Source organism: Phlebotomus papatasi, chromosome 2 (assembly GCF_024763615.1).
Source record: "Phlebotomus papatasi isolate M1 chromosome 2, Ppap_2.1, whole genome shotgun sequence".
Taxonomy (NCBI): Eukaryota; Metazoa; Arthropoda; class Insecta; order Diptera; family Psychodidae; genus Phlebotomus; species Phlebotomus papatasi.
In genome coordinates this window covers 40701774-40724006 of record NC_077223.1, presented here as the reverse complement: position 1 = coordinate 40724006, position 22233 = coordinate 40701774, and the positions used below count along the sequence as shown (strand labels likewise).

At 34.4% G+C, this 22233-nt stretch overlaps 1 long non-coding RNA gene across 1 annotated transcript; it reads left to right on the top strand.

The window, feature by feature from the left end:
- Nucleotides 1-13359: 13359 nt before the first annotated feature.
- Nucleotides 13360-14871, top strand: LOC129804163 (uncharacterized). The gene is made up of 3 exons (XR_008751943.1): nucleotides 13360-13611; nucleotides 14610-14778; nucleotides 14851-14871. It is a non-coding gene; the product is annotated as an uncharacterized LOC129804163 (long non-coding RNA).
- Nucleotides 14872-22233: the final 7362 nt, after the last annotated feature.

Sequence of the window (22233 nt, the reverse complement as noted above, 5' to 3'; positions counted from 1 at the left end):
GAGGGATTACAATAATGCTCTCTATGTTGAGTTCGAGCGGTGATATAGAGATAAAGTTAAAAATCAAACTATTTTATTTGGTAGATCTTTTGTAAATATCTGGAAAGCAGGAATTAGAGAAATCCTGAAATGTTTGTACTATGAGTCCTTTACAGATATTCTCAGTATTTCGATACATAAATCTTGGAATATGGAACCATTTGGATTAAATTGCAAGATCAAATTCACTGGAAACCTCCTTTTAACCCTTTAAGGACGAATGGGACACCGGTGCCACAAGAGAAAAATCCACATTTTCTGACTGCTTAGGGAACAAAATAACTTTTTATAGTAAAAAAAATGATTTTGTTTTTGGGACACCGGTGTCTCACTCGTCCCTAAATAATTAAACCGTCTCTCACAGAAATATTCCTCATTAGGAATAATTTCTATAACAAATACGGTAAAGTGATATAATTTGGAATATTAGTGTTACAAGTTGGACAATTTGCCGATATAAGTTGGACATGGCTTTTTGCTTGATAAATACAGTACCAAATTTGTTTTTAAGCACAAGGAACCAAATTATAAAACTAAAGCATTAAAAATATACAAATAAAAATGAAGTACTTAATTTATCAAGACAAAAACCACTGTCCAATTTGTACCACTTTACCCTACTTCAAATCGATGGCTCAGAATATAAAACGAATAAGTCGCGAATGACCAACTTTACAGGAGAGCGATTTCAAGTTGAGATTTTGTATATTGGGCATAAGATTTTTAAGATTTGGAACCTCTATAACTTTGGGTATAATTAACTTTCCGGTATAATATTCACAGCAAAGGTCAAGGGAATTAAGAAGGACCCGAAAAGTGAAAAAAAACGAATTTTACAAAAAATGGACTTATTCGACTTATATTTTGGCAAGTCGAAATTGCTATCTTGATAATCTAAGCCCCTCCAAGAGGCCCCCGAATTATTTCAAGAACACGAACGAAGTTGACGTCTTGAAATCTTAAAATATTGGTTCCACAATTTGCAAATCTTGAATTCGTCATGGATTATATCTTTGTATTTCAAAATTATAACACTGAGAAAAAAGGAGGGTAAAATTAACATTTTAAAAAAAATTAAAAAAAAAATTAAACATTTCAAAAAAAATTAAATTAAAATTTTTTAAGGGTAAAATTGACATGAAAAAGAGTAACTTTAACCCCCAATACACCCAAAAAGGGTAATATTTACACCGATTTTGGATCAATGCTGCAGGGTAAAATTAACATTTCCGGAATGTTATTTTAACTTTTTCGGATTTTTCTCAGTGAAGGTATTTTGAATGATTTGACACCTCGATCTTGACTTTTTAATTTAAGAATAACAAAATACTTAAATTTTTTTGGCTTTGATTTTGATCTTGCTCGCAGATTTCAGACCGATTGATATTGTATATTGGTTTTCTAATTTCACGGCTCGTGGTTTATGTCCTCTTTTTATCATTAAGCACTTAACAGATTCAAATTCAAATAATTCATTTTTTCAATGCATCTGGTTCTAACGTAACGTCCTTGCACTGTTCCTAAATATTTTTCCAACCAAAAGAAAAATGTGAAATTTTTTTATTGCATCAGTTGAAAGCTCGCAAGTGTTTGCAGAAGCCCATGACCTTTTTGGCATAATTTAGGAGGCAACAATCATTTGATACGTTTGCCGAATGCATGCAATAAGTCAGGAATATTTATATATCCGTTTAGCTTTGGGAGAGAAATGGGGAGACATATGCCCTCGAACCTTGGCAAACACAATTTGTCAATTGCTTCAGAACTCGCCGTGAATTTGCTTGTTAATAAATTAAGCGATTTCGTATTGTGGCTGTGGCATCATCATAAAAGTGACTGGAACTGCACAATTGAGTGCATCGTTTGTGAGATGCAAGAATGGTTATTTGTTGAGGACAAATGGTTTGGTATTGTGAAGTGTCATTCCGCGGGGGATAAAGTTGAATTTAATGAAAATTCCTAACTGTCGGATATCTATTGGACTTCTTGCTTGGGTTGTCCATTGTAAATCTTCTTGCTGAATTTTAGTGCATTTGATTGTTATTTCTTCACATATAAAATTCATGCGGACATGTCTCTTGGCCCTCAAGGGGCTGATAAATATGACATTTTTTAGTCCTTGGACATCTGTAAATTGTTTGTATGATTTTCTTTTTGCTTTTTGCCTGACAAAATATCTTTAACTTGTGCAAATTACTTAAAGCCAAACCAATAAATTCTTTCACACTGACCATTTCAGAAATTACTTGATGAAATATCTCAACGAAGAGATTATTGGCAATTTGTCGGCCCTCTCATGAACTTGGGTACATCACGTCAATTGATGTTTTTGCCACAAGTTTAAGTTTTATTTGCCAGCCATTGCGGCCGATTCCACCATGTTTTGTTTTATTGACTCGCTGCGAATATAAATTGATGAAATTGATTCTGAGAATGCTGTTAAAATGAACATGAAATATTGGAGGCAACAGCCATCCTCCAAGACAGAAAGATTCTTGCTAAGAAAAAAAATAAAGAAAACATTTTTATTTACTTGTGCAAATACCATGTAGCTTGTGACTCTCAAGAGATATTATTCTTACACAATAAAAACTTTTATGGAATTGTTCACTCCAGGCTCTAAAGCCAGTTGTCATTACCAAAGGAAAAGACACTATATGCCGGAGGATTGAGGAAGGTGAAAATGGTGTGGGATAATTTAATTTAATATGCAACGAACGAGAGAATCTTAATATTCAAGAGAGGTACTTCCACATCGAAATAATGTGCCCCTCTAATATTTTCCTCATATATGAGATCATGATTACTAATTTGCATAAATTTTGTGCTCGAGAAAAGGGTTGACTATCTCTAAAATTTTATTAAAACAATTTTTAACCAGAGAAACGTTCAGCACATCTATATAAATTTGCACTACTTCTTGTTCAACGACAAGACTACAATAAGATAAATTTCACATTGTGAATATTAGTAGAGAAGTGAATCCCTATAAGTCCTTAGCATGCTACAAAGTTCTAAAAGGAACATTTCATGAAGTCATCACGAGATGTTCGTTGTAATCATCTCTAATTGATGAAAGTTCTAACAAGACTCGAAGAAATTAAAACAAACATTTTCGCTCAATCTTCCTGCTTTTGTTAGAACTTACACAGCAAAATCATATTCTTGGGAGCCGGTCAAAAGGTGTTTTTTTTTAGGAAAGGTTTTCCTTGCAGAAGGACTTTGGAACTACAAAGAGCAATGATGGCTCTTTCTCTCTTAATGTTAAATAGTTAGCTGTAATCAGACAACACGATTTGTTCCTCAAACTTGCCACTTCACGAGTACTCTGTAAGTCCTATAAGTCCTCAGAGATTCAACAGTCAGTTTGAGTTGTTGCACTAAGCGAAATTGAGTAAATCTTAAACTTGCACTTGAATAGTACATAATTGTAGACTTTTCAACATTTCATAGGAAGGGCAATGAATTTTTTTTTTCAACTTATCGCAACAAAAAAGCAGCACATCTTACACCTATGCCTCTTCAAAGCCTATGCCCAATTGCCCCATTTCTGTAAAATATTTAGATATTAATTATTTTTATTTTGAACAATTTGAACTTAAGTGTCGTCATTTAACCCTATAAGGGAGCCTCAAGTGGGTCACAGTGGATAGAGTAGTGGCTCTATGAATGTGAGGTCTCGGGTTCAAAGCTGAGCTGCAGCAGAAAAAGATATCTCATGCCATATCGGCTTTGAATTTGTCCAGTGAATGAATGAATAGTAATGCAATGGTGCACATTGGCAAAAAAGTGAACAGCCTAAACAATAGAGGTTGAATACGAGAACGAGTTTCGACATGAAAGTGATACTTCAGTCATTGAGTATGATTCTTTTTTCGTTGCATTAACTAAACCGCGGCTGCGACTTTTTGGTCAGTAAAAAATCAAATGTTGTCAATTTAAACTAAAATATAGTCAGTAAAAAACTTTAAAAAAATCAGTATATAATTAAATTTGGTCGGTAAAAAGTCAAATTTAGTCAGTAAAAAATAAAATACGGACAGTAAAAAAATAAACTATGGTCAGCAAAAAATAAGAATCTGGTCAGTAAAAATTCAAATTTTATCAGTAAATATTTTGGTGAGTAAAAAATCAAATTTGGCCAGTAAAAAATAAAATTTCGTCAGTATAAAATAAAATTTGGTCAGTAAAAAATAAAATTCTATCGGAGAAAAGTGAAATTTGGTCGGTAAGAAGCCAAATTGGTTAGTAATGGCTCCGGCACACCTTTTAGAGCAGGAAAATTTCATAAAGTCGAAATTTGGATCCCCTTCTTTCTCACATGTTTTGCATATGTCTATCTCATTCTCTCGCACCCTTCTTCTTCTCTTAAACATCACTCCAAATTCAATTTAGCTCAATCGAATTTGGTATGCGAAAGAATGAGATAGTCATATGCAATACATGTGAGAAAGAAGGGGATCCGAGTTTCGACTTCATGAAATTTTCCTGATCTAAAAGGTGTGCCGGAGCCATAAAAAATCACATTTGGTCAGTGAAAAATCAAATTTGATCGGGGAAAATAAAATTTGGTCAGTGAAAAGTCAAATTTGATTAGTAAAAAATCAAGGTTTGCACGTCACGTGGTGCTGCCTACGGCCAACAACTCATGAGAAGAATAAGAAGAATACCTTTTTATCCGAATATGCAAAGTTTTAACTTTTATTGATTTCCTTTTAGTTTTTTTTTGACTAAATTTCATTATTCACTGATTATTTAATTTTCCACTGATTAAATTTCACATTTTACTGATTTAAAAAAAAAATCACTGACCAAATTTGACTTTTTACCGACAAAATTAGATTTTTCACCGACCTAATTTTACTTTTAAACTGAGCGAATTTTATTTTTAGCTTACCAAATTTGATTTTTTGCTGACCAAATTTAATATTTACTGACAATATTTTATTTTTTACTGACCACATTGTATTTTTTACTGACCGAATTTGATTTTTTACTGACTAATATTTTATTTTTTACTGACCAATTTGAATTTTTTACTGACTAAAAAGATTTTGCCCTAAACCGCAGGCAGCCAAAATCCCGAATATTGAAAATCCTGAAAAGGATGAAAAATTATATGGAGGACAATGTATAGAATAATTTCCCAATACACAGAAAATTTCCCTTTTTCTCCAGTAAGCGCAGATGCAATCGTGGGAGTAGTCATGACATTTTTAAGAATTCGGGATTTTGGCCCATTCGGGATTTTGGTTTTTGGGATTTTGGCTTTCGGGATTTTGGCTTTCGGGATTTTGGCTTTCGGGATTTTGACCGGGACCAGAATATTTCTATCAGCGATGGTACAAAAAGAGAATTACTTTGAAAAATCCTGTGTTTGACCTTGTAATTTAATCGAAATGGTACGTATTTCTAGATGTACATACGTACATATCGAAGTATACCACCTTGAGCAAAATAATCATATCTCGCATAAGCATTTCTTGGTTTATCACAAGTCACAAGTTTGGTTTGCACTTCCTGTACTTCCGTTTATGGCCTTTTATGCAATCGTGGAAGTAGGTATGACACTTTTAAGACTTCAGGATTTTGACTTTCGGGATTTTGACCGGGACCGCAACTTAACAACTTTCTTCAATCAGGTAATTCATTTACAATAAAGTATAGTGGATTATATCTATTGTAAGGGGAGGTGGGGCTACATTGAGCTGGGGTTACATTGAAAACGGTATTATTTAGCATCTTTTAAAGAAAGCTAAACTTTAACGAAATGTAATTTAGATAGATGAAATAATTAGGGATCTAAATTAAATTATGGCCAGGTTCATCTTCCTTTGGAAACATGAGAAAGATAATGTTTTCAATGTTGCCTCAGCTCAAAGTAGCCCCACCTTTCCCTATCATCAAATTTACGAGTTTGAGCAGTTCGAGAAGCTGAGTCACTTTGCGATCCCTTCTTTAGAACCGTTACACTTACTTTTAAATCTAATTTTTCCTGAGTGCACATTTCACTGCAGATACTCTTCTGGCGATTTTCATCTAAGCCCACCCACTGCTCCTCCCCAATTTCGATGTCCTCTTACACTACCGGAAGAACTTTCTTCTCTCAAGCATACACAATAAAAGTTACATAGAGTTTCCCCAATTTACTGTATTACTTTTAGTTGCTGAACATTTACTCTCAGGGTAGTTGGGATAGTTTCACATACAACTCAACTCTGGGACTCACTTTATAATGTTAGTTGTGGAAAAAAAATATATATATGTCCGTATATATATAAATTTGCTGTTTCTCCCTAAATTGGTGGTGAATATTTTGCTGACAAAGAGAGTTGGAAAGCAGTTTTTAGGAATTTCGCACACACAAAAAATGCCATGAAAACTGTATACAAAAATTAGAGAATCGGGTACATGGGGTACAACTATGCTTCGTTTTTTTTCCAACCCTATATGAGGTTATTTTTTTAATTTTAACTTTATTTCAGCATTACATTTTCTGAAATGTGGAATAAAGTTCAACTAAAATGCGCAGTACTGGTGGTTGATTACAATTTCTGAAGTTTTCAAAGGGTTCGGAATAACATTTTATGCCAGATGGAGAAATAGGTCAATTTAGAAATTTTCTCTCACGATATCTATTAAATTTTATTTATTAAATTTTTGCTATTACTCTACAATAAATTACGAACTATGAGGGAGTTAAAAAATAAAGAATTGTGGGATGGGTAATTGTTTGTAAATGAATTTATGGCAAAGTGGCTGTATGAGTAAAATTCATCAAGTAAATCATACTGTACTCCAATTAATTTTAAAAAATAATTTAAAATTTAATTAAAATTTCGGTATTTTTTTTTGCATAGCTCCACTACAAAATTCTCTTTTACATGTGGCATAAAATGAGCTGCAATTATGTAATGTAGGTCCTTCATGCGTAATGTTTATTTTCATTTCAATTATCTGGGGTTAAATTGATGCACAAATATACTCGCCCCAAGAACGTCAGCTGGAGACAAGCACAGGACAGTCAGAGAAGTAATTTGCATGAAACATTATTATTAAAAGCGTAATGATAAAAAAAAATCATATAAAATTTATTCGGCGGGAGGATTCATTGGATGGGTGCGTTTGCATTTTAGTGGAAAATTGCAATTTACAAATTTATGTTATTATTTTCCATGGTGGTCAGAAAAATTCTGGGAATGTCTGTGTGACAACAGTTGCCATCCACATTGTCCTTGCATGGTCCAACAAAATGGGTGGCTGGGCGTACTCTCCTGATGGCTGACATCCACCCACCCATTAACTTCACATCGACGACCCTCCAATATCGTACACACACTGTCCACTCATCCTTTTTTTTCCTCGAGATAACTGTCCTGACGCTCGTTGGACCGTAAATGCAATGTGGTGGTGTTTTCCACCCCTTTTATTATTACTCCTTTGCCATCTTTTTTTTTCTCGTGAAACAGCTCGTCCTATATGGAAAAATCCTCGGTTCACTTTTCCGGTTGGTTTTTCACTTTTTTTTTCATCTCAGCTGCATCACCAGTCTGCCGTTCGGATGAATTCTCGATGGTCGATTAAAGTGATTTGCCATCTAGAGTGACTCAACTTTAAGCTGAGAGGGTTTCATAACATGCAAAATTGACCATTTGATGGGCATTTGGGAAAAAGCAACTGGTACTACAGCTCTTTATTAACTAACTTGAGAGTTTGTTAAAGAATTCAGTGGATGAAAGAGCATTTCGTTTTAACTATTTCCCATTTATTTTGAGATATTTTTCCGGTAGTTTGTGTTAATAAAATTATACAGTGCTTAGATTCACCATTTACCCTTGGCTTTATAGATGGTTTATTATTTCGGTTCAACATTTCGATGAGAGGAATTGAACGTTCCAACAAATACCACGGTATATTTTATCGAAGAGTTCTTAAAATATTTCTCGAATATAAAGCCATCAGATAGTTTGAAAGTAGTAGCAATATCACAACTAGAAAAGCAATCACTTGATCTTAGAGAAGAGAATTTTAAAACAAATCTATAAATCTATCTATTATTATCATAAAAGTACGCCAAATTATCTGATTTGAAAACATACAGCCCGTATAGCGAATATCAGCTAAAAAATGCCCAGGAAGCTATTAAATAAGGAAATAGAGGACAAAATAATTGAAGAACTAAATTAAATTAAATTAAATTAACTTTATGGAACCAGTCAACTTTCTGAGTTAAATTTGTTTATTTCATGTCTCTGAAAATTCCAAACATTATTATGTTAATTAAAGAATTTTGGTAAAGATTTTTTATACAATATACTTTCAGAAACCAGATATTGGTACATTTCAAACGGATTGGTAATATCCTCCACGAAATCAAACTACTATGTTGGGAATAGGGACACTGATCTGGATAATATTAATGAGAGTGGTACGTTCTTTAACGGGACGTTGACGATACTTAAGGGGGGAGCCTGAAATACAAGATCAATAAAATCAATTTATTTTTATAGCTCAAACTCCACAGTTAAAGCAGTATAGAGGAAGGCTTTCCGAGGGGTAACTCATTTCGGAGAACTCGAGCCAATCTGGCTGGGGAACCCATACATTTTTTTCAGGAAACCTGGGGAACCCATACATTTTTTTGGGAACCCGAGCCAATCTGATTGATTATGAATTACCCCTTGAGGCTTTCAGGCTTCGCACATTCCCTGGCTATGAACACTTCATATAATGAATTCCTTTTAAGAATCTGTCCAATTTTTTCACGAACTGTGTAATTTAATACTCCCTCCGTCCCAAAAAAAGTCGTACGTTTGGGGAAAAATTAGGGATTAAAGAATTGTTTTACGGAATGTTTTTGTTAATAGTGAATATCTTACGTATGAACTATTCTCCATCTTTAGTAGTAATATTGAGGTTCACCTACCACGGTAAGATAAGGAACTGGTGTCTTGAAGATTTATTTTTTCACTTTTTTTCGAAGAGCTCCGGTCGATATGTAACTTTTGAAAATTCTACTGCAATTAACGTTGTTAACTAGAATTTCATTTAAAAATTTAGTGTACCAAAGAAGGGATTTATAGTTCTTTTCCTTATGCCATAACAATTGGTCTAAATTCACAAAAAGGGCAATAAAACCAATCTTGCTCTTTTTTTCTACGTTCTGTGATATGGGTGCTGAATGGTTGGAGATAAAGATTTGATGTCTTTAGACGACCCCCACCCCCGTAGGTCAACTTTTGGATTTTCAATATGTTCCCAGTTTCCCCCCGCCCCTCCTCTTGCTCAGAAAAAAATCGCACTATGTGTTTTTGAGCAATTCCAAAAAACAATATGGTTTTTGGAGGGTAAGGGAGGGGGGGGTAAATGAGGGGTAGGGTAATGATCCCAAGGTCGACTTACGGGGGTGCCGCCGAAGGTACCAAGCTTCTATCTTCAACCTTTTGGTACTTAAATCTTACTAAAAATATTCAAAAGAAAGATAATTTTAAGACATTCTTTTCTTATCTTACAATCGTAGGTGGACCTCCATATTACCCATTAAAGATGGAGGATAGTATGTACATAAGATATTTCCAATACACAGCATTTCTACTTTACGCCGTCTCTTCCTAGCGATTTTCTTCCAAACGTACGACTTTTTTTGGGACAAGAATTTTTCTCAAACGTACGACTTTTTTTGGGACGGAGGGAGTATTTGCTTTTAAAAGATATTTCCATAAGTCAGATTCATTGGATTCATTAAAGAAATATATGATAAATATTAAATATTCGAAGGCAGAGTGTGTGAAAATTAAAACTTTCAGACGATTGTAAGCCCAGATGGGGCTCACCTAAATAAAAATTCAAACTTATAGAGGGAAATTGGAGAACTGAAGGTGCCACCCATTTTTCACTTCATGTGAGTGAACCGTCCACGGCGACTGATACTCACTAACTGAAGACTGATAACATTTACCTAACAATAAAAGCCTCAAAGCAACCTTCCAGCACCCATAAGGATGGTAGGGGTTGGGCGTGGGCGTATCAAAGGAATGAAGGATTAGGATGGGTGGGTTATGGCCGTCGACTGGGTTGACATGTGTCGAATAGGCCACACGCTCTATACAATTTTTGAGAAATGATTGTAAGTCCTCGTAGGTCTCACCTGAATAAAATTACAAAATCTAACGGAGAATTGAAGCTCTGAAAGATCCACTCATTTGCAACTTCATAAGATTGAAGATTCACTCACCGAAGACTGAGGACAGTTACCTAACAGTAAAAAATCCCAAACCAACATTTCAGGACCCATATAGATGGTAGGAGTTGGGCGTATCAAAGGAATAAAGGATTGGAATTGGTGGAATACGGTCGTCAACTGGGTTGACATGTCTCGAACAGGCCGTCCGTACACTCTACATGATATCACGCTGTTTATTATTGTCCTTCTGGACTACCCGACCGCCGATAATTCTAGAAGCTAAACGGTTAGAAATAGAAACCCTTGATGAACCCGCCTCTCCAAAAGTCAACCCAAGGATCAATAACATGTTCCACATTTCCTCCATCCATTTTATTCATTCATTTTTTTGGAGATAATGAGCTCCAAGTAGATTTGAAAGGGTACATTCGAACTTTTTTCAGAGGAAAGGTCCGTCCGGACGCGGCAACAGAGTCTGTGGAGTCTTCAACCCTAAGATCAGAAAACTCACTCTTCTACCAGAGCTTTCGACACGTTCCGTGTCTTCCTCAGTGGTCGAGTGATGTCAAAGGTCACTGGGTTTCGTTAATTGAGGGATCGTATAAACTTGGCGGGAGGGTTCCAGGGTACTCACACAAATATCTCGGAGACACAGCACCAGACACTCTTCAATCATCAGGAGACAACTCCGTCTTTCTTATTGTTTCTTATTGGAAAGGTTTTTCTTATTGTTTTAGATGGAAAAGGTGAAAATACCAGGAATAAGAACAAATCCTGCACTCAAAAGCAACGAGAGCAACTCGACAAAATTTTGGAAGCTTTTCGTCGCGGTTTCACTTATACACTGTTTGTCTCCAATTAGAAACTTTCCCTTGTCTCCATTTGGATTAATTTATTTCCAATTGAAACATTTTACACTCGCGTATTTTTCTTGTATTTAAGAAGTTTTCAAATTATATTTAAAGAATTTTCACTAAACAGTAACATTCTAGAAGAGTCAAGAAGCAAATTTATGTAATTCTCTTTAGAAAAATTATGAGCTTAAAGTGTTGAATCTTCTGTCAAAGTTAAAGCGTCTGGAAATGGTTTTGAATTAGGACAATTACCCTAACTATTTTTTTTTATTATTGATATGATTGTGCATCAATTGAATCGGTTATCTCTCTCGTGAGTTTGAGCATTTTGCAAAGCTAGGACGCTTTATCACTTCTTTTTTATAATTATTCTTATAAATTGTTGTTATTGTTTATAATTACTTCTAGTTCTATTAAAACATACTAAACATTAAGTAAAGAATCTTCAAACTTTAGATAAATTCTCATCTTGAAGTGGTTATATTAGATTCCCCCCCTTGTAACTGTATTATCAATTCTATGTGAAGGAGTGGTTTTAGCAACTAATTTCCGACTGGATCTTATGTGGGTTGCGTCATTTGCATGTGCAAAGAACGAGCTGAGGAAAATTCGCTTTTCAAGCACCTTGATGAGCTACACATCACCTTGCAAGACGTTGAACGACTTATGCTAAGGGTAGAGATGGTGAGTAACTGCATCAAGGTGTAAATGATGTTCTAGGGAGTTACCACATACACCCCAAAAGGGCGGGAAATGTTAAAGTGCAGTGTTGGAAAATGTATTTAGTATGTTTCATCTTGACATGGTAAAATTGATGGAATCTCTCGGTGACCGGAATCCCTTTGAAACTTTACCCCCAAACTTCCGTTGAATATGTCTCATCAAAGCAAAATCTCATGAGCTCATCACTTTATTTTCCATTATCATCGTCATCTTCTCAATGTCGAATGATTTTCCAAGCCATAGCCCAACCCTTCAGGAACTCCTTTGTCATCCCTTGAAGCAGCAAGAGAGGGTTGAATGTAAACAAATATCCCATTTATCAAATCAATCAAAATTAGAATAAACAACCTTATTTATCATGTCAGTGAAACTTTATATTTGTCTTCTTGTGTGAATTGTGCGTCTTGAGAGGGTTTGTGGCGCACAGCTCAAAGGTCTTCTAACAATTTACCGAAAATTTCACACACAAGGAGGAACTTCAATAGAATTAAGTTTCTTAATGCTTGTGGTTCAAATATTTGTTACACATCTTCTGGATGTGTCTTCGTCTCAAAACTTCCGCAACAGTCTCTTTGATGAGGCAAAAAGTTTCGGGCGTTCCGAGGGATGTTAGATTAAATACCATCCCTTTTATTTGAATACGATCTTTGAGATTTCCCATTCACACTGATATTTGTCGAATCCTAATGCCAGAATCTTTTGGATTCAATCATATGCTTCAAAGACTCGAACGCATTATCAGAATCACTTATGTTTTCTTCAATTTTTCTGTATACTGAACGTTTTTTGCTATTTATTTTCTCCAAACCGCGAAGTAAAACATCTTCCTATACCATTTTAAGAATTCTTAAGTAGGTTATTTTTAAAGTCAACTTTCACCCTACATATTCTTTTTTTCACCTCAACAATTTTACTTCACTTGTGCTTCCGCTTTTTATTCCACCTTTTCCATCATGAAAGATAAATAAATAAATATTTGCCATTTTCTTCATATGTTCCATAATAACAAAATCTAGTTACTCGAACAAATATAATTTCTGCAAAAAAAGCATTTTTTTGCTCAACCATCCCCAGCAAAAAGGCGGGAAATGTTAGATTAGTCTGGATGTTGATGGAAATTTTGTATATATTTTTTTCCAAGGAAAAAGAGAAACATTATTCGTACATACACTGAGAAAAAAAGTGAATCTTAAAATTATATTTTTTGACGACTTAATTTTATTCTGCCAAAAAAGATTAAATTTTATTCTAAAAGAATGAATTTCAGTATTTTCATTCATATCTCAGATTAATTTTTAGTAGTTTTAGTCTTAAATTCAATTCTTTTTCGGAGACTTGTTTTTATTCTTCACTCTCTCTGTGAGAGAAAGAAACGGATATAGTGCACAGCAATGTGCCGTGCTATGTGAGAGAGTGAGAAAAGGAATTGTGCGTCTGACGTGAGATAGTCGGCCATTTTGGCAGTGAACGCCAAGCTGTTAGCAGCACCAGAGGTAAATAATTTTCTTCTTTATTTTCTTTTACTAATTTGCGATGATTGTTTCAGGAAGATGCATAGAAAATAGCAACTGTGAAGACCATGAAGATATCTGTCAACTTGAGAATTCAATGGGATCTTAGGTTTGTGCGAGATTCAGGGGGGACCAAGTGAGGAAGAAGAAAAAAGCGTGTGGAAGAATGCGGCATTTTCAGGAAAAAACATTTGGAAATTCCAGATGCTGGAGCCCTCTCCAAGTGTTTAATTATGACCAGTTCATTGGAGACGTTATCCTCCTCAAACATCATCTGACGAAGTGGACGGAAGAGAATGCGGTAAGTGCAATACAAATGTCCAAACCGTCCTAGCCTATCTTCCCTGTGGGGGCGTCCAGTGCGTCCGGGGCGTCGACATAGATTTGTGTGTTAATGCAAGACAAGCTAGTTTTTAGTGGAAATCTTTGTGAATTATATTTTAAGATAGATTTTTCAGTTTCTGGATACAAGTTATGTAATTTTTATGTAAGTTAAATGCTTTGTGATTGCGAGTCTTAAGCTTTAGTTGGTATTATAGGAGTTTTTGAGTTCCCGGATGAAAGATTAGTGAAATTTCAATTAATATCCTTATCCATTGAAGGTGTAGTTGGACTTCTATGTGTTTCCGGGTGGAAGTTAGGTAATATTCAATAACCTGGGTCTTTAGTAAATGTATTTGGAGGGTTTGAATTTCGTGGAGCAAGTTGACTATAAGGCTTGTTACCTTATTTTAAGGTAGAGCATGGACCGTAGTGTCCATTAGTAGCCAAAGGAGGAGAGGTATCAAAGGGCAGCTACGGCTCTTGGTTTCTTATAATTTTTGTACAGTCTAGGGATCTTATATTTCGGTATATGTTTTGTATTTTTGACGAATCTAATAGTAGATTGATATAGTTAACCATTTAAGGACGATTGGGTCACAGGTGTCCCAAAAAAGAAAATTTTTCCAACACCCTTCTAAAGTTTGGTTTAAAAAGGCAGAAAAAGTGATTTTTTTTCAGACACCCAATTTTTGACCGTTTCGTCCTTAAAGAGTTAATTTTTAATTTGTGAATATGTAGGCAAGATGCTCAAGGAAGTCCAGGGTTACGTGCAGATTATACGACTTTCTCATGGAATAGAATAACCGATATTTACATATATTTAGAAAGATTTTTTTTAATTAAAATATCGCTTATTTTAATTAGTATTTATTCTACCCTAAATTGTAAAAATTATATTTATAATTTCTCACAAATTGGCTTTTTTATACTAAACTCATTTATTGGATATTTTTAATGATGTTTCAAATCTTTCAGATGATGATGGACTTTAACTCTGAAAAATCAAACGTCGTCGGTGATAGTGCATCTTTTACAAACAATTTTGCTCGGATTGTCTTGTCACTAAGCTCTTGTACATCATAGTTCAAAGATAAGGCCAATAAGCGGCTATTGAAGAAAATGTATGATCCCCTTACAACAAAAGGTAATAATGATCAGATTACTCTTTATATAGTTTTATCCTAAAATTTAATTTCTTTTTTTTTGTTTATTTCAGGCTCACAAGATTGTATCCTGTTTCTCTTGCTGAAGGCTTTGATACTCCGAGACCGTGAGAGTGGTAATAAGATATCAATAATTCAAGACGCGGTTACTGGTTATACTCTTAAAATTATGAAAAATAAAACTTAATTTCATTCTGCATAATGACTTATTTCTATTCTTCTTTATTCTTGAAATTAATCTTCTGCAGTCTTAAATTTAATCTGCTAGCTTCTTAAAAAAAGATTTAAAATTATTCGAAAAAAATCTTATTTTCAGTTCCGACTTGATTTTATTCTTTATAGGACTAATATTAAGAATAAAAAAATCTTAATATTTTTTAAGCCCTAAAAAGACTAGAAATTATGAAGAAAAGAATAAATTTTAATCTTTTTTTTCTCTCAGTGTAGAACTGAAAAAAGTCCATTAGTAAAGATGGAAAAAGACAGAATTTTATTGTCCTCATTGAATTGTCACGCATGTCTTGGCACGATGCAGAGTCTGCAGAAAGTGGATGAGACAGTGTGAAAGGCCATAAACTCCTTCGTGCACCCACAGCAAAACATTGTAATTGTGACGATAAAAGGAGCGACAGGGAAATAAATACACAACAATGTCCATGGCACGATTTAAATTAAAACCAAGCGGAAGAGTCGTAAAAGTACCTCCTACGCCGATTCGGAAGAGCTGGATAGAAGAGTTTTGGTTCACTGATATCAGCCTCTTTGTACCATCAGGTTTCTCTTTCCAACAGGATAATACATATACAGAAGCTTATCCTAGTCACTGAGGGGATATTCAATTTGGAAAATTATGTACAAAATACAAAATTTGGAATCAAGAACTAACTGGGTTCAGGTCTGTGGGCTATTCCTAAGTATAAAGGATCACGGGGTCAAAATGGTACATTTAGGCCTGATTTCTGTTCATCAAATTTAACTTTATATATCCAATATTTCGACCCTAAGTACAAGGATCTTCTTTAGGGCTTAATAGTGTATTGCAACGCAGAATAACTTTTGTTTTATGAATGTATGTATGACATTCCTGGGAGAGGGAGTAAAATCTATACATAGTTATCATGCCCACTCCAATAAGCAGTTTCAAAAATTTATTTAAAGCGGTCTTCAGACTAGAGGTTTAGCCCAGTTCCCGAAAGTCTCAAAATCCTCAATACCGAGCTATTGCATTGGTTTTTGAGAAACTAATACGTCCATTTATCTTTAATAATCAAATCCTAAATTAAATTCTTCCAAAGGTCGTGATTGATAAGAAATTAAAACAGTTAAGCCATATGGCTAAGCCTTAGGTCTGAAGCCCGTATAAGCGAGGGTGAAGCAGTTTAACGAACGGGCACATTCTTTTTTGCATTTCTTTTTTATTTTTCTGAAAAGAATCGGATCACATCATCAATAAACCCAGAATCCAAGCCCCATTGTCACAAGAATTGTTAATATGGCCGCGCTTCTTGTTTGAGCTCTGAATTTGATTGTAGAAAATTTTACTAAGTATTATATTAAATAAATATTAGTATTACTAAATATTAAATATTTGGGATATCCACCGATAATAACTTTTTAATTACTAACAACTTCAAACGTTCACTGAAAATGTTTTTCTAACCGTCTTTGGCCGATTAAGTTCGAAATTTCGAAAAAGTATTTCCTAAAAGCACACTTAAAACAAAATTAAAAAAGACAAAAATAGCGTTTTATTGTTTTATGTATCCTTTCGAATTGTCAATTTCATTGTAATAAAAATGTTTCAGAATATTTTCTGTAAAATATTCCGTACTAATTACAAAAATAGGAAATATTAAAGGTTAATTTTTGCTTGTTTTTTACTAACACTAATCCCAACTGTAACTCCCAGTATATACTAAATTTTATTCCAGTTAATCATTTTTATACAAAATGACCTCAGGATTCAATTTGCAATTCATTTATGAAACTGCCCTACCTTCCCGTACAAAACAAACGTTATTGCATATGCTTTCCATAATAGGAATGACATTAGAGATTGAAATTTCGACTTAAGATAAATTAAAATGGAGACTTGTTGTATGATGAGCTGGCGTGATGGATATTCTGTGGGGACACCTCCGGTAATCGCCAGTGAAAATTTATTTCACCTCAAGAAGAAAAACTAATTTTCTGCCTTGCCCAGAGCTTTCGGTCCGGATGTGGACCTTCTTCAGTAATCGACTAAACTATGTTTTTTGATTTCCTGAAGTTCGTTACTTTTTTAAGATTAGAGAATCATCACCAGCAGTAGTCACTTGGGAAGGTTTTAACTAATAGATAATTAGTTTTTTTGCTACTTTTCTTATTTTTTTTTTTGCAATTGTGGCTTTGATGTGATTTGATTAGGCGCTTTTACTGACTCAGTCAGAAGAACATTAACAAAAGTAGCAAGAATACATATAATCTTAAGAAAGGATCGTTGGATCCAAAAGGCAGGAAATAATCTGTAATCTAAGAAAACTAATTATCTATGATTAGGCGGTGATCCTCTATTTTTCCAAAAATAACGAACTTAAGGAAATCTAAAAACATAGTTTAGTCGACCACATTTGGTTTAAAACAATTTGAAACCAGTTCAGGCTTCTTTAGAAAATTTTAGAACCTTTCATAGAATACTAAACTTACCCCATTTAGAATAAAAATAAACTTTATATAGTCCTTGTAACCTTTGGCCTTTTTCGTATAGGGCCAAAATGTTCGAAAGTATTATATAAACTTTAATACATTTCCAAATATGAAGAATTCGTACTATTCGTTTTTGAGATATTCAAATAAAAATCTTCTGAGCGGTGTCGATTAAAATCTTGAAATACAAAATCCCGAATAGACAAAATCCTGTCAAACCGAAATCCCGTATGACAAAATCCGGAAATCCAAAATCCCAAATGGTTAAAAATCTGAAAAGGACATAATTATACGGAGGTTAATGAGTGGAATAGTTTCACAAAACACAAGAAATTTTCCTTTACCACCAAAAAGAGGGGGTGCAATCATAGAAGTAACTATGACTTTTTTTGAAATTCGAGATTTTAGTTTTTTTCCAGGTTTTTGTGTTAGAGTTTTTCGTTTTTGGGAATTTGACCCTTTCGAGATTTTGGCATTCGGGAATATGGGTTTTGAGAGTTTATCTTTCGGGATTTGGGCTTTCAAGATTTTGGCTTTTCTGGATTTCGATGTATTCAGAATTTTTGCGTTCGAAATTTTGGATTTAGAGTCTTTGGCTCTCGGGATTTTGGCCAGGACTCCTCCTTGGAACCTCAAGTTGCTCCCTCGAATGGTAAGTTTATTGATGACCCCCTTTAATGGCGTCAATAAAAATATGAGGCTCAAATGTAGAGTGGAATCACCAGTTCTCGCCAGTGCCCCACTTCTCGCCACTTACATTGAAATCGCTATTTTTCGCAATTTATGAAATAAATGAGTCGCAATTTTTTTGTATTGTTTCTGCTTCTACGCATAGAATCGAAAAATAATAATTATTCGTTTTAGATTCACGATTTTGATCACTTTTTAGAGCAATATTTTAAGCAAGTGCATCGAATCCAACATCTCTTACCAAATGTATTAAGTGCCGTCAAATTTTCATCAGGCCAAAAATACCTATTTGGGTAAATAATTTGTCTATTGAATATTTAATTGCACTTGTGGAATACATAAAATTTGTATTTAGTCAATTAATATTTCATTTTATATTATTTTTGTATAAAAATGAGGCATGGCGAGAAGTGGTAATATTCTGGAATTGATTTTACCATCTGTGGCCATATCTTTTCAATAGGCGACGCTAACTCTACTTCGTACATTCTCAATTGTCAAATCTGCATTGTTTACTTTCTGCAAAAGCCCCATAATTTGATTTCTCAAATAAAAGTGAAGAAAAATCATTTAAGGAGAGTAATAATAAAGTGATCACAAGGAAAGAGAAATGGTGAATGTATTCTTTTCATAGCATTGCCTAAAATAACCGAGTGTGGTTCTTTTCAAGTGGGTGGCGAGAAGTGGTTACAAATTTTACAAAACTGGCGAAAAGTGGTAAAAAGTGGCGACGAAATGGTTATTTTTGCATTATTAATAAAAATCAGTTTTTAAGTAGTCCAGCGTTATGTTCTAGGATTATTGTTTTCACGTATCTAGAGCCAATACATCTAAGTAACTTTGTGTCAAATTTGACTTATCTTGTAACAAGGATTCAAAAGTTATGATTAAATGAATTTAATTTTTTCCTAAACATGGCGATAGCCGGAATAGCAAATGCGAGAGAGAAAATAGCAAATGCGGAAAACAAATTCTAAACAGGCTGTATATAATTTTCTATGTTATTCGATGTTTTTTTCTGCGTTGTGAATAAAATCTATGAGCTTGATAGGGATAAACGTGAACTATAAGCAAAAGTATACCAAAAAGAATATAATATAGAATTTTAGTAAAAATGACCTTGGCACCCCTCATTGAGCCACCCCTACGTAACACCCCTACGTACCACCCCCTATTGTGCTGCATCTCTGTCGATGTTATTGTGTTGTGTCAACATGTGTTGTTGGCTTCCTCTCTCAATGGAACCAAAGCATCGTGGCGCTCTGGAGGATGGAGTGTTTGGTAACCACAAGGAAGTGAACGTTGAATTTTATATTTGCCAGTAGAACTCACATAAACATAGTATATTCTGAGGAAAATATACAGCGCGGATGTCGATTAATAAAACACATTTGCCAACTTCACGGACGGGAGTGTATGTATGTGCCTGAGGGATGGCGAATTGTTGGTGGATGGTGAATTTTGGTGCAGACAGGAAGATAAACACCCAGAGAGTGTGCGATTATCTTTATGTGCCTCTCATTCATCCATATTTTCACAATATGCTCTCCCCGAGAGTGGTTACAACTTTCCTAGGTTATTGCTTCTGCCCTTAGAATACATCCTCCAGCTTTTTGGGTATAGTGCTACTGCCACTCCGGGTATTTCCCCGAATAGATAATGAACTTCTTATCAAAATAAATTCTCTCATCAAAATTAGAATGGAAATAGAAAGGCATTTGGACATGAAAGTACCGCGAAAAGCTTCAAGTGCGAAAAATGGTAATGATTCGGGGTAGAGCACCAACCAAGTGAGAATGAAGGGAAAGTTTTAAAATCCCAACCACTCCATCACAGAAAAGTTACATCTTCTGCGGTGAAATTCACAATTTCACACATTAAATGTTAGTAGATTACTTTTGATGGATGTTTTACAAAGTTTCTCAAGCTCTTGCTGTCACTATATCATGGGCAATTTCATGCTATGCAATTTTAGCATTTACTCTCCATTGTCCGGAAAATGTGAGACATTAAAAGCGCAATTTCAAAAACTTCTCTCCATAGACTAGAATAGAGAACATTTTAAGGTTATATGGAAGATTTTGTGGTTAGATGCATTGTTTGTTATCACATTCTACACCTGATGACCTGATATCAAGGTGATGTAGATGAATATTCCGTCAAAATTAAAATTTCATGATTAAAACAATGGAAAATCCTCTATAGTGGATTCCAGTACATAAAATGGCCAGACTAAATGGCGAATATTCAACAATATTTCAATGGAAAATCCACACAAATCTCTGCACGTAGAGTCTGGGAATTTAATCAAGTCCCTCTTTCTTCCAACTTAATTGTTTCACTCTCCACATTCTCGTAAATTGTCGTCGATTTAGTGTTAAAGATTAAACCTGAGGATTACAATTTGTTCAAACGGTCAGACTTCCAGGGATTAATTGCACTTACAGATGAGGAATGGGTCTGGAAATTGGGCGAATGGAATACACAAAAAGTGCACTTAGAAATCGCTTAAGAATGTACCTGAAATCGTTAATCTTTTTCAACTAGAATAAAATATTTCTATCCAAATAAAAAAATCCTTAGGGTAAGTAGCCAAATTCCGGCCAGCTTGCAATTTCGGCCACCTTTTTTGTTCCTCGAATTTCCATGAACTTTTAGATTTTACGTACTCTAAAGATTATACAATGCAATAGAATAACAAAATATGTAGCTTCGACAAACGAGATCACGTGAAAAATACATTGGACGAATTCCGAAAGGGCAGGGAACTATGAAAATCAGCGTGGCCGAAAAAGGGCACCAAAGCTATGTCTATATTTTTATTCATTTTAAAATGTATTAAAAATGATTTTAGAGTAAATAAAGACGGTAAACTCTTTACAAGATTCCAAGCAACACTCTTACAAAAGAAAGAATAAAAAAAAATCAATTTGCATTTAAAATATTACATTTCAAACTTGAGACTTTGAGGTTTGCATGCAACTATGTCGAAATTTGGCACACTTACCCTAAATACTCTGTATAATTGTAGCGTATTTTTCCACATTTTCTCTTATTTCTGGATGACAGATACGACACCATAAGCATCTAAAATAACAACAGATAAAAAAATACCGTGTCGATTTTACACAGTAATATCACATAGAACTTTCCCTTGCTAATCGAGAAATATGTGCTTTATAGGGTAAAATGGATTAATTCGAAATTTTTAGATTTCCCTTACTGTTCCAAGTGTACGATGAGAAAAGGCAGACCACAAGGAACCAAAGGCTCTACATTCAGAATGCTCAGAGTACTTTTTTCTTTTTTTTTTTGGTTATCTTAAACAGTAAGAAAATGTCAAGATTCCAAATTAGAAATGCTTTTGAATTAGGGTAAGATGGGATATTTCGTAATCATATCTATTTTGGAATTTTGAGATTTTCTCACTGTATTAGATGGTCAAAGAGAAAAAGGAAACCACGAAAAAGTAAAAGCGTTTACATTCAAGAGTACTTCTTCGTTGTTTTTTCTTTTTCATTTTACCATCTAAAATTATTTGGAAAAGTCAAAGTTCCAAATAAGACGTGATTCCAAATTACCCCATCTTACCCTCAAACATATCACAGTTGTTTTTTGCCTCTATACTGGTTTGCAAGAGGCAGAAAAGGCGAACGGGAGAACCAGTAAGATGAACAAGTGTTAAGAAAGATCTTTTAAAATTACACTACCGTTCGAATTAAAAATCTTAACTAAATGTAGCGTAGTCTGAAAAATATGGAATTAGCAGAAAAGACCTTATATTCGGACACTTCCACTTCCAAAGACTTCCAAGCACTTCATTTTCAACCGTATACCACTTCTAACCCTAATATCTCCCCCTTGACCCTTTGGGAAATCCTTAAACTAATCTAGAAATACTCACAAAAGTATTTCTATATTAAGAGAAATTTCTCCGCATGAAAGTGGGGCACCTCTGAATTGGGGCAGCTTTAAAATCTAGGTTTTTTCTCCAATTTTTTTTATATGGAACTGAGCGTTATCATCATACAATTCACTTTCACAATTGTTTTGTGAAGCTA